We start from the raw sequence: 10,211 nt of genomic DNA, 5'->3' as shown, positions 1-10,211 counted from the left end.
AAATGGAATGAACAATAGTAGGTCTACAACAAAACATAAGAACAACATAAAGGAAATTGCAATGTAACAACAAAGAATTGAAAGGTAGAAGTAGAAGAAAGCAAAGATAAAAACCTAGATCTAAGATTATTGAACTAAACCTAATCCTAATTCTAGAGAGAAGTGAGAGCTTCTCTCTCTAGAAACTAACTCTCACTACTAAACTAAGCTAAAACTAAACTAATGATAACTAACATGTCCATCCCTCTTCAATCCTTGGCTTAAATAGGATCAGAAATGAGTTGGATTGGGCCCACAAGGCTTGTAAATTCGCTAGCCACGAGTTTGCATGAAGTGAATCACGTGCACCAACGGCACGTACGCGTACAGTGCGTGTACGCGTTCTTATACGTATAGCAACTATGGCAAATCTTATATCGTTTTGAAGCCCCGGATGTTAGCTTTCCAACGCAACTAGAACCGCATCATTTGGACCTCTGTAGCTCATGTTATGGTCGTTTAAGTGCGAAGAGGTCGGCTTGACAGCTTTTGCGATTCCCTCATTTCTTCATGAGTTCTCTATTTTTACATGCTTTTCCTTCATTCCCTTGATCCAATCTTTGCCTCCTAAATCTGAAATCACTTGGCAAACACATCAAGGCATATAATGGAATCAAAGGTAAATCAAGATCAAACAATTAAGGACCTAAAAAGCATGTTTTCACTCTTAAGCACAATTAAAGGAGAATATATAAAACTATGCTAATTCATTGAATAAATGTGGGTAAAAGGTGATAAAATCCCCTAAATCAAGCACAAGATAAACCCTACAAATGGGGTCTATCAACCTCCCCACACTTAAACCAAGCATGCCCTCATGCTTAAACCAAGAGAAGGCAAAGGGGTATCAACATTTATTCAATGAAATCTAACTAAATGCAACCTAAACTATATGAAATTATCTACATGAATGCAAGTGCTTGGTCAAAATAAATCAATTCCCAAGATGCATATATGCACAAGGGCTAAAGGTATTAACAACCATGCCAATCTACAATTGAATTGAGCTATTAAATATTTTTACAAACTTGCATGAAGAATGATGATCTTAGGTGAAAACATGTAATTGAGCATCAAACCCTCACCAGATGTGTTTGCACTCTATTCGCTCAAGTGTTTAGGGTTGATTCACTCAATTCTCCTCTATTTCATGCTTTCCAAGATTTGTTTTTCTTCTAACAATCAACATTTATTTTATGCATGCATACAAGTATCACAAGGTCTTCTCATTGGTTGTAATGGGGCTAGGGTCAAGGTAGGATGCATATTTGGTCAAGTGAGCTTGAAATTTGAATCTTTGATAAGCTTAAACTTCCCACCTAACCTATGACATCCTATACAATTAAGTTCTAATCTAGCTACCCATTTTTCACTTTTTCACATACTCATGCATTTTCTTTTCATTTCACAACTCATATGCATTGATCTTATTGAGCTTCACTTTGGGGCATTTTGTCCCCTTATTATTTCTTTCTTTTTCTTTTTCTTTCTTTTTCCATTTTTTCTATACTTTTCATATATTTTTTTTTGTTTTTCTCATTTTTTCTTTCTTTCAAACTATATACAAGAGTACCAATGCATAAGGTCTATACATTTAATCAATACATGAGCATGTACCCAATTCCCAATATTTACAACAAAAATACAAAACTACCCTTTTATTCACCCAATGTCCCAAGGTTCCCACACTTGAATGATACTCAAACACACTAGCCTAAGCTAATCAAAGATCCAAATAAGGACTTTTATTGTTTTCCGCTTTAAGGCTTGTAATGTGCTAAATTAAGAACAAAGTGGGTTAATCGTAGGCTCAAATTTGGCTAACAATGGAAGATAAAAGGTAGACTATTTGGGTAAGTGAGCTAAATGAAATGATGGCCTCAATCACATAAATGCATGAATACACAAAATAATGGACATAAAGAATCAAACAAATCAAAGATTACAATCATAGAAAGAGAATAATACACACAAGAAGGAAAAATTAGTGGTTATAAGATGTAACCACACCATTAGGCTCAAATCTCACTTGCTTGTGTTCTTAGCTCAAAAATCATGTTCCACAATATATATATATATATATATATATATATATATATATATATATATATATATATATATAATTCAAGCAAGTTCTATGAAAAGTTTTTTACTCAAATCAATTGGTGCCCTATAGATAGAAATCTTGAAAAATTTCATTATTTTGACTAAGCTTATTGTGTATACCTATGCAAAAATAAGAAAATGCAACAAAAATCCTAAAAGACCTAAAAAAATGAAATGCAAAAGTATTGAGATTAGAAACCTGTCACCTAAAATCCTCGACGGTCGGACGACCTCCCCACACTTAAAAGTTTGCACCGTCCTCGGTGCATCCAAAGATGAGCAAGGGGGTACGGCGACTCTCCGGATTGCTGTCTGTTCTTTCTCTTGCTTCCAATTTTGCTTGCGGTGCATCATTTATGAAAAACAAAAATATAACACCATAAGATGAGAGAACACAAAAACAAGGAAGCATACATTGTTGGAATGAGGTACTAATCACTAGAATTGAGTGAGTGAATTAGTGTGACATTAGGAGAATAGGGATGTGAGTTCTAAATTAGGCGCCTTTTAGAACACACATTAGCATAAAAAGTTATGTCACAAAAGAAGCATGTACATCACTCATCCTAGTGTGCTTGAGATGCTTTAAGTAAACTTGTAAGGTAAAACAAGCATTAAAGAAGCATGAGAGCATTCAAGCTAAAAGCATATGGATGCATATGATCATGAAGCACAATGCATTAAGATAAATGCTCAACATCCAATGTCAAGAGATTGCCTAATCAAAGAATAGGGTTCAAATCACATGGTGGCCAAATCATGCAATTCAAGAAGAGCTACGAGCTCGAAGGCAATTCTCATCACTTGGTATTCTTAAAAGGTAAGCATGAAAAACTCAAAACTAAGTGGCAAAAGGTAACCTCAACAATAGAATCCAACAATGATTATAAACATAATGATGTTAAGATAACATCCCTTCTTAAAACTCAGCAGCAATTAATGGTAGACAAGAATAACAATCCAACACTTACAATGAAAAAGAGAAAATGAAATGAAAACTAACTAAAACTAACTAATCAACCAACTAACTAACTAACTAATTAACTAACTAAAATAAATGGTTATTAATGGTGTTTGGGAGTGTTGGATAAGGGGTAGAAGAAGGGAAGAAGAAAGGAGAAGGAAAGAAATGGAAAGAGGAGAAGAAAAGAAATGTGTGAAGGAGGGACATCCGTGCGTACGTGCGCATGGCGTGCGCGCGGATGGTGGTGCAATGGATGCGACACGTACGCGTACATGGCGCATGCGCGCGGATGGCTTATTTCGAGAGTGACGCGTACGCGTCATGTGCGTGTACGCGCGAGTTGTTTTGTGCCTCGGGCACAGTGCGCGCTCAACACTTGCACAACTCTCGGGTCAATGTATGGAGGAATGAAAATTTGGTACCGACGCGTACGCGTACATGGCGCGTGCGCGTGGATAGGTGAAAATGCTTGATGCACGCGTATGCGTGCAATGCGCGTACGCGTGGATGGTGCTCTATTTTTTATTATTATTATTATTATTATTATTATTATTATTATTATTATTATTATTATTATTATTATTATTATTATTATTATTATTATTATTATTATTATTATTATTATTATTATTATTATTATTATTATTATTATTATTATTATTATTATTATTATTATTATTATTATTATTATTATTATTATTATTATTATTATTATTATTATTATTATTATTATTATTATTATTATTATTATTATTATTATTATTATTATTATTATTATTATTATTATTATTATTATTATTATTATTATTATTATTATTATTATTATTATTATTATTATTATTATTATTATTATTATTATTATTATTATTATTATTATTATTATTATTATTATTATTATTATTATTATTATTATTATTATTATTATTATTATTATTATTATTATTATTATTATTATTATTATTATTATTATTATTATTATTATTATTATTATTATTATTATTATTATTATTATTATTATTATTATTATTATTATTATTATTATTATTATTATTATTATTATTATTATTATTATTATTATTATTATTATTATTATTATTATTATTATTATTATTATTATTATTATTATTATTATTATTATTATTATTATTATTATTATTATTTTTTTTTTTTTTTTTTTTTTAAATTTTTCTATGTTTTTGCACCAATCCAAGCATTCCAAACCTCCAAACAGCTACCAAAACACCATAAAAGCTTATTTAACATACTAAACTACCAAATATACTCAACAAATCAACCAAAAACATGAATTTAAACTAATTACCAATATGTACAAAAAGAGAAAATGAAAAGAAGTTACCATGGTAGGGTGTCTCCCACCTAGCACTTTTGTTTATTGTCCTTAAGTTGGACTTATGGGGAGCTCCTCTCAAGGTGGCTTGTGCTTGAAGCTATCTTTGAACATCCACCAATGCTTGAATCTCCAATAAGCTCCATTCTTCAAAGTTAATATCTTCAAGCTTTGATGGAGTTCTTTACAAACCATGGGCTCCCAAATTTGATCCTCTTTTTGTGATCCGGGATCCCACACTTTATTTTCACACCCGTCTTGAAGTTGATCATCATTATTAGTCCAACCGGGTGGTGAGTAGGGTGAATTCTCAATAAAATATCCAACAATCCTCCTAGACCCATCTCGGTGAGCACTACTCCAACCTTTATGTCTCATGTTTGATGCGTCAACCGTAATGAGCCTTGATTTGCAACGCCAACCACGAAACATCTTTCTTTTACGCTTCATCCCACAAAGCATCCTAAGTTGGCCATCTGTTTCAAACAAACCATATTCAAGTGGGATAATAAAGCTAATAGAAATGAGTTTCACCCACTCAAATGAAGGTGTAGATAGCAACCTAGGCAAAGGTGATTCCAAGGGTCTTGACAAAGCGTATTCAATTCCCCTCCTCCTTTTTCTAAGGACTTCAACCTCTTTAAAAGATTTCTCAAATGTAATCCTTTGTTCAAAAATACTACCTAACCCTTTTCCCTTACTCAAATCATAAATGGGAGGATGAGAGAGATTTACCTCCACAACACTTTCAAATCCAACGGGAGAAGGTTCTTCATATTCAAAGGATTCTTCACCACTATGACTTGATGCTTGATCGTCATCACCAAGGGAACTCAACTCTTGCTCTATCCCATCCAAGTCTTCATATGGAATATGCCTTGGAAGGTGTGCACTTTCCTCCCTAGCATCAATTTCAATCATCTTGGAGGGGTTTTCTTCAACTCTATGTTCCCATGAAGGCTCCGCATCTCCTAAGTCTTCAACCAATTCTTCCTCTTCTTCAACAATTATAGCTTCTTCCAATTGTTCCAATACAAAGCAACTTCCCTCGTTCTCCACCAATCTCTCCTTCATGTTATGCTCTTCATTTGTTTCTCCACATGTAGCCATGGGAGTCCCTTGAGTGTTCAAGCATTGGGATGCTAACCGGTTTACCACCTCATCCAAGGCAGTCATGAATTGTTGCACATCCCTTGTCATCTCCTCTTGTCCTTGAAGAAGAACACCGAGGGTTTCATCCATTGAGGATTGGGGTGGATAAGAGGGTTCATTATCTTGGAGAAAGGGTTCATTATAGGAAGGTGGTTCTTCTTGGTAAGGTGGTGGTGTATATTGAGGTGGTTCTTGGGAGTAGTAATCTTGGAATTGTGGTTCCATGTATGGCTCATATGGTTCAAAAGGAGGTTGGTATGGTGGGTAAGGATCATGGTCATATGGAGGTGTTTGTTGAAAATAGGCTTGTGAGTGTGGTTGAGACTCATGTTGAGGATATGACTCATAGGCATATGGTGGTGGTTCTTGAAAGTCACAAGGAGATTCACCATAGCCATTGGATTGGTATGCATCATAGAATGGCTCTTCTTCATAGTGCATTGGTGGAGGTTGTTGCCATAGGGATTGATCATATGCATATGGCTCCTCCCACCTTTAGTTGTCCCATCCTTGATACACATCTTCATTGTAGCTCCCATCACCTACAACATAGTTGTAATCACACTCATACCCAAAATGAGAATTCATGGTGAAAAGATAAAATAAAAACAAAAGCTAATAGAAAACAAAAGAAACAAAATTCTACAACTAGCAAATAAAGCAAAAAGCAAGATATTCACACTATTCACATATGTACAATAACCAATAACATAACACCATTGCAAATCCCTGGCAACGGCGCCATTTTGATGATTGGATTTTTGACGGTTTAAAATTTCGCAAATGAATTCTCGTTGCAAGTATAGTTTCTAAACCAAGCAATAATCCTTTCATACAAAAGATTGTTTGTCACAAGTAACAAACCCCTAAATTTATAAACCGAAGTATTGGAACCTCGGGTCGTTCTCCCTAGGAATTACAATAAAGTGTCTTGTTATTGGTTATGAATTATTTTTGGGGTTTTGATAAGAGGCATGAAAGATAAATGGCAAGAAAGTAAACTAATGGCTAAAAAGGTCTTGGCAAGGGTTGGTGGTCAAGGATCTCTATCCTAATCACTAACCACAATATGAGAATTGGCAAGGATTAATCTCATTAAATCATCCTCTAACTAGTAGTAAAGGAAAGTCAAATGAGCTATATCAATCCTACTCTATAAGTCCTAACTCTCCACTAATTCAATTAGTGAGAACTAGAGTTAATGGATCCCAATCATCAATTACTTGGACATTAATAACTCAAGAGTTCCTAAGTTACCTTTCCAAGCCAAGAACATAAAACTCTACTCTAAAATCCAACCAAGCATTTCATCAAACACTTGGAAGGCACAAAAGGAAAACATAGTAAATCAATCACAAGAATTAATTCTAACTATAATCAAATGTAAAGAATTAACAACAACAATTAAACGAAACAAGATCTACATGAATTACCTCTTATTGAATTGAAAGAAAATGGAATGAACAATAGTAGGTCTACAACAAAACATAAGAACAACATAAAGGAAATTGCAATGTAACAACAAAGAATTGAAAGGTAGAAGTAGAAGAAAGCAAAGATTAAAACCAAGATCTAAGATTATTGAACTAAACCTAATCCTAATTCTAGAGAGAAGTGAGAGCTTCTCTCTCTAGAAACTAACTCTCACTACTAAACTAAGCTAAAACTAAACTAATGATAACTAACATGTCCATCCCTCTTCAGTCCTTGGCTTAAATAAGATCAGAAATGAGTTGGATTGGGCCCACAAGGCTTGTAAATTCGCTAGCCACGAGTTTGCATGAAGTGAATCACGTGCACCAACGGCGCGTACGCGTATAGTGCGCGTACGCGTCCTTATACGTAAAGAAAGTATGGCAAATCTTATATTGTTTCGAAGCCCCGGATGTTAGCTTTCCAACGCAACTGGAACCGCATCATTTGGACCTCTGTAGCTCAAGTTATGGTCGTTTAAGTGCAAAGAGGTTGGCTTGACAACTTTTGCGATTCCCTCATTTCTTCATGAGTTCTCCATTTTTACATGCTTTTTCTTCATTCCCTTGATCCACTCTTTGCCTCCTAAATCTGAAATCACTTGGCAAACACATCAAGGCATCTAATGGAATCAAAGGTAAATCAAGATTAAACAATTAAGGACCTAAAAAGAATGTTTTCACTCTTAAGCACAATTAAAGGAGAATATATAAAACTATGCTAATTCATTGAATAAATGTGGGTAAAAGGTGATAAAATCCCCTAAATCAAGCACAAGATAAACCCTACAAATGGGCTCTATCATTCCCCTGACGCTAGGCGACGCGACCGTGTGATCCATGCGGCCGCGTCGCAGTGACGGAAAACAGCGTATTTGAATTTGCAACCAGCGAATTCTGGGCAATTTCTAACCCAGTTTGCGGCCCAGAAAACACAGATTAAAGGCTATAAAGTAGGGGAATGCATCCATTCATGGAAGGCTCTCATATATTCACAATTTTAGGAGTAGATGTAGTTTTTAGAGAGAGAGGTTCTCTCCTCTCTCTTAGGATTAGGATTTAGGAGTTCTCTTAGTTTTAGGAGTGACTCTCAATCCCAGGTTCTTTATTTTTATTTATTTTTCCAATTTAATTTATGAACTTTTCCATGTTAGATTTTACTGCTTTGAATGTATTTTATTTGAGGTATTCCAGATATTTATGATTTTAATTTATCTTTCTACATTCTTGGCTTTGGTTAAGAAATCAGTAACTCAGGAATTATCCAACTCAACAGCATAATTGATAACTGTTATCTTTGCTAATTGAATTGAGCTTCAATAATCCTAACCTTTTCTTAGGAAATAAATAGGATTCGAAGATCAAACTAATTAGTCCCTTGACTTTTCTTTGCTTCAGCAAAGGTTAACTAAGTGGAATTAAGATCCAACTTTCATTATTATTGATAAGGATAACTAAGTCTGGACTTCCAATTTCTAATACCTTGCCAAGAGTTTATGTTTATTGTTATTATTTTATTCCCTCTGCCATTGCTTTTCTAACTTTTTACCTTGATCCAAAAACCCCAAAACATACCTTTGCATAACCAATAATAAGAACATACTTCCCTGCAATTCCTTGAGAAGACGACCCGAGGTTTAAATACTCGGTTATCAATTTTAAAGGGGTTTGTTACTTGTGACAACCAAAACATTTGTATGAAAGGACTTTTGAAGGTTTAGAAACTATACTTGCAACGAGGACTTATCCGCAAATTTTTAGACCACGCAAAAGTTCTCTCATCACTTATGAAAGGCAGAAGTAAATTCAATGGAATCTCTATGGTCTCAGAATGAGCCTCAGATTCCCATGGTTCCTCATTAGGGAACTCTATGGAGGTCAGTGGGCGTCCATTGAGGTCTTCCTCAGTGGGAATCACTGCCTCTTCCTTCTCTCCATGTTCGGCCATGTGAGATGTGATTATGGCCTTGCACTCTCTTTTTGGATTCTCTTCTGTATTGCTAGGAGGGAGTTCAGTAATTTTCTTACTCAGCTGACCCAATTGTGCCTCCAAATTTCTAATGGAGGACCTTGTTTCAGTCATGAAACTTTAAGTGGTTTTGATTAGATCAGAGACAATGGTTGCTAAGTCAGAGTGGTCTTGCTTAGAATTCTCTGTCTGTTGCTGAGAAGATGATGGAAAAGGCTTGCCATTGCTAAACCTGTTTCTTCCACCATTGTTGTTGTTGAAACCTTGTTGAGGTCTCTATTGATCCTTCCATGAGAGATTTGGATAATTTCTCCATGAAGGATTATAGGTGATTCCATAGGATTCTCCCATGTAATTCACCTCTTCCATTGCTGGGTTCTCAGGATCATAAGCTTCTTCTTCAGAGGAAGCTTCCTTAGTACTGCCTGTTGTAGCTTGCATTCCAGACAGACTCTGAAAAATCATATTAACTTGTTGGGTTAATATTTTATTCTGAGCCAACATGGCATTCAGAGTATCAATCTCAAGAACTCCTTTCTTCTGAGTTAACCCATTATTCACAGGATTCCTTTCAGAGGTGTACATGAATTGGTTATCTGCAACCATTTCAATGAGTTTCTGAGCTTCTGCAGGCATCTTCTTCAGATGAAGAGATCCTCCAGCAGAGCTATCCAATGACATCTTGGATAGTTCAGACAGACCATCATAGAAGATTCCTATGATGCTCCTTTCTGAAAGCATGTCAGAAGGGCACCTTCTGATCAATTGCTTGTATCTCTCCCAAGCTTCATAGAGGGACTCACCATCCTTCTGTCTAAAGGTTTGGACTTCCACTCTAAGCTTACTCAATTTTTGAGGTGGAAAAAACTTTGCCAAGAAGGCATTGACTAGCTTTTTCCAAGAGTTCAGGCTTTTCTTAGGTTGTGAATCCAACCATGTTCTAGCTCTGTCTCTTACAGCAAAAGGAAAGAACATAAGTTTGTAGACTTCAGGGTCAACTCCATTGGTCTTGACAGTGTCACAGATTTGCAAGAACTCAGCTAAGAACTGATGAGGATCTTCCAACGGAAGTCCATGAAACTTGCAATTCTGTTGCATTAGAGAAATTAATTGAGGCTTAAGCTCAAAGTTGTTTGCTCCAATGGCAGGGATAGAGATGCT

General features: G+C 35.2%; 1 non-coding gene across 1 annotated transcript; it reads left to right on the top strand.

Annotated features, from left to right (window-relative positions):
- The first annotated feature begins 9,785 nt into the window (after window positions 1-9,785).
- Window positions 9,786-9,893, top strand: LOC148561696 (small nucleolar RNA R71). Its single transcript, XR_015886725.1, has one exon. It is a non-coding gene; the product is annotated as a small nucleolar RNA R71 (small nucleolar RNA).
- Window positions 9,894-10,211: the final 318 nt, after the last annotated feature.

The sequence above is a fragment of the Arachis ipaensis genome, chromosome B6 (genome assembly GCF_059453495.1).
Source record: "Arachis ipaensis isolate K30076 ecotype BB chromosome B6, ASM5945349v1, whole genome shotgun sequence".
NCBI lineage: Eukaryota > Viridiplantae > Streptophyta > Magnoliopsida > Fabales > Fabaceae > Arachis > Arachis ipaensis.
The sequence above is the reverse complement of the archived record's forward strand: the minus strand, read 5'-3'. Positions and strand labels throughout refer to the sequence as shown.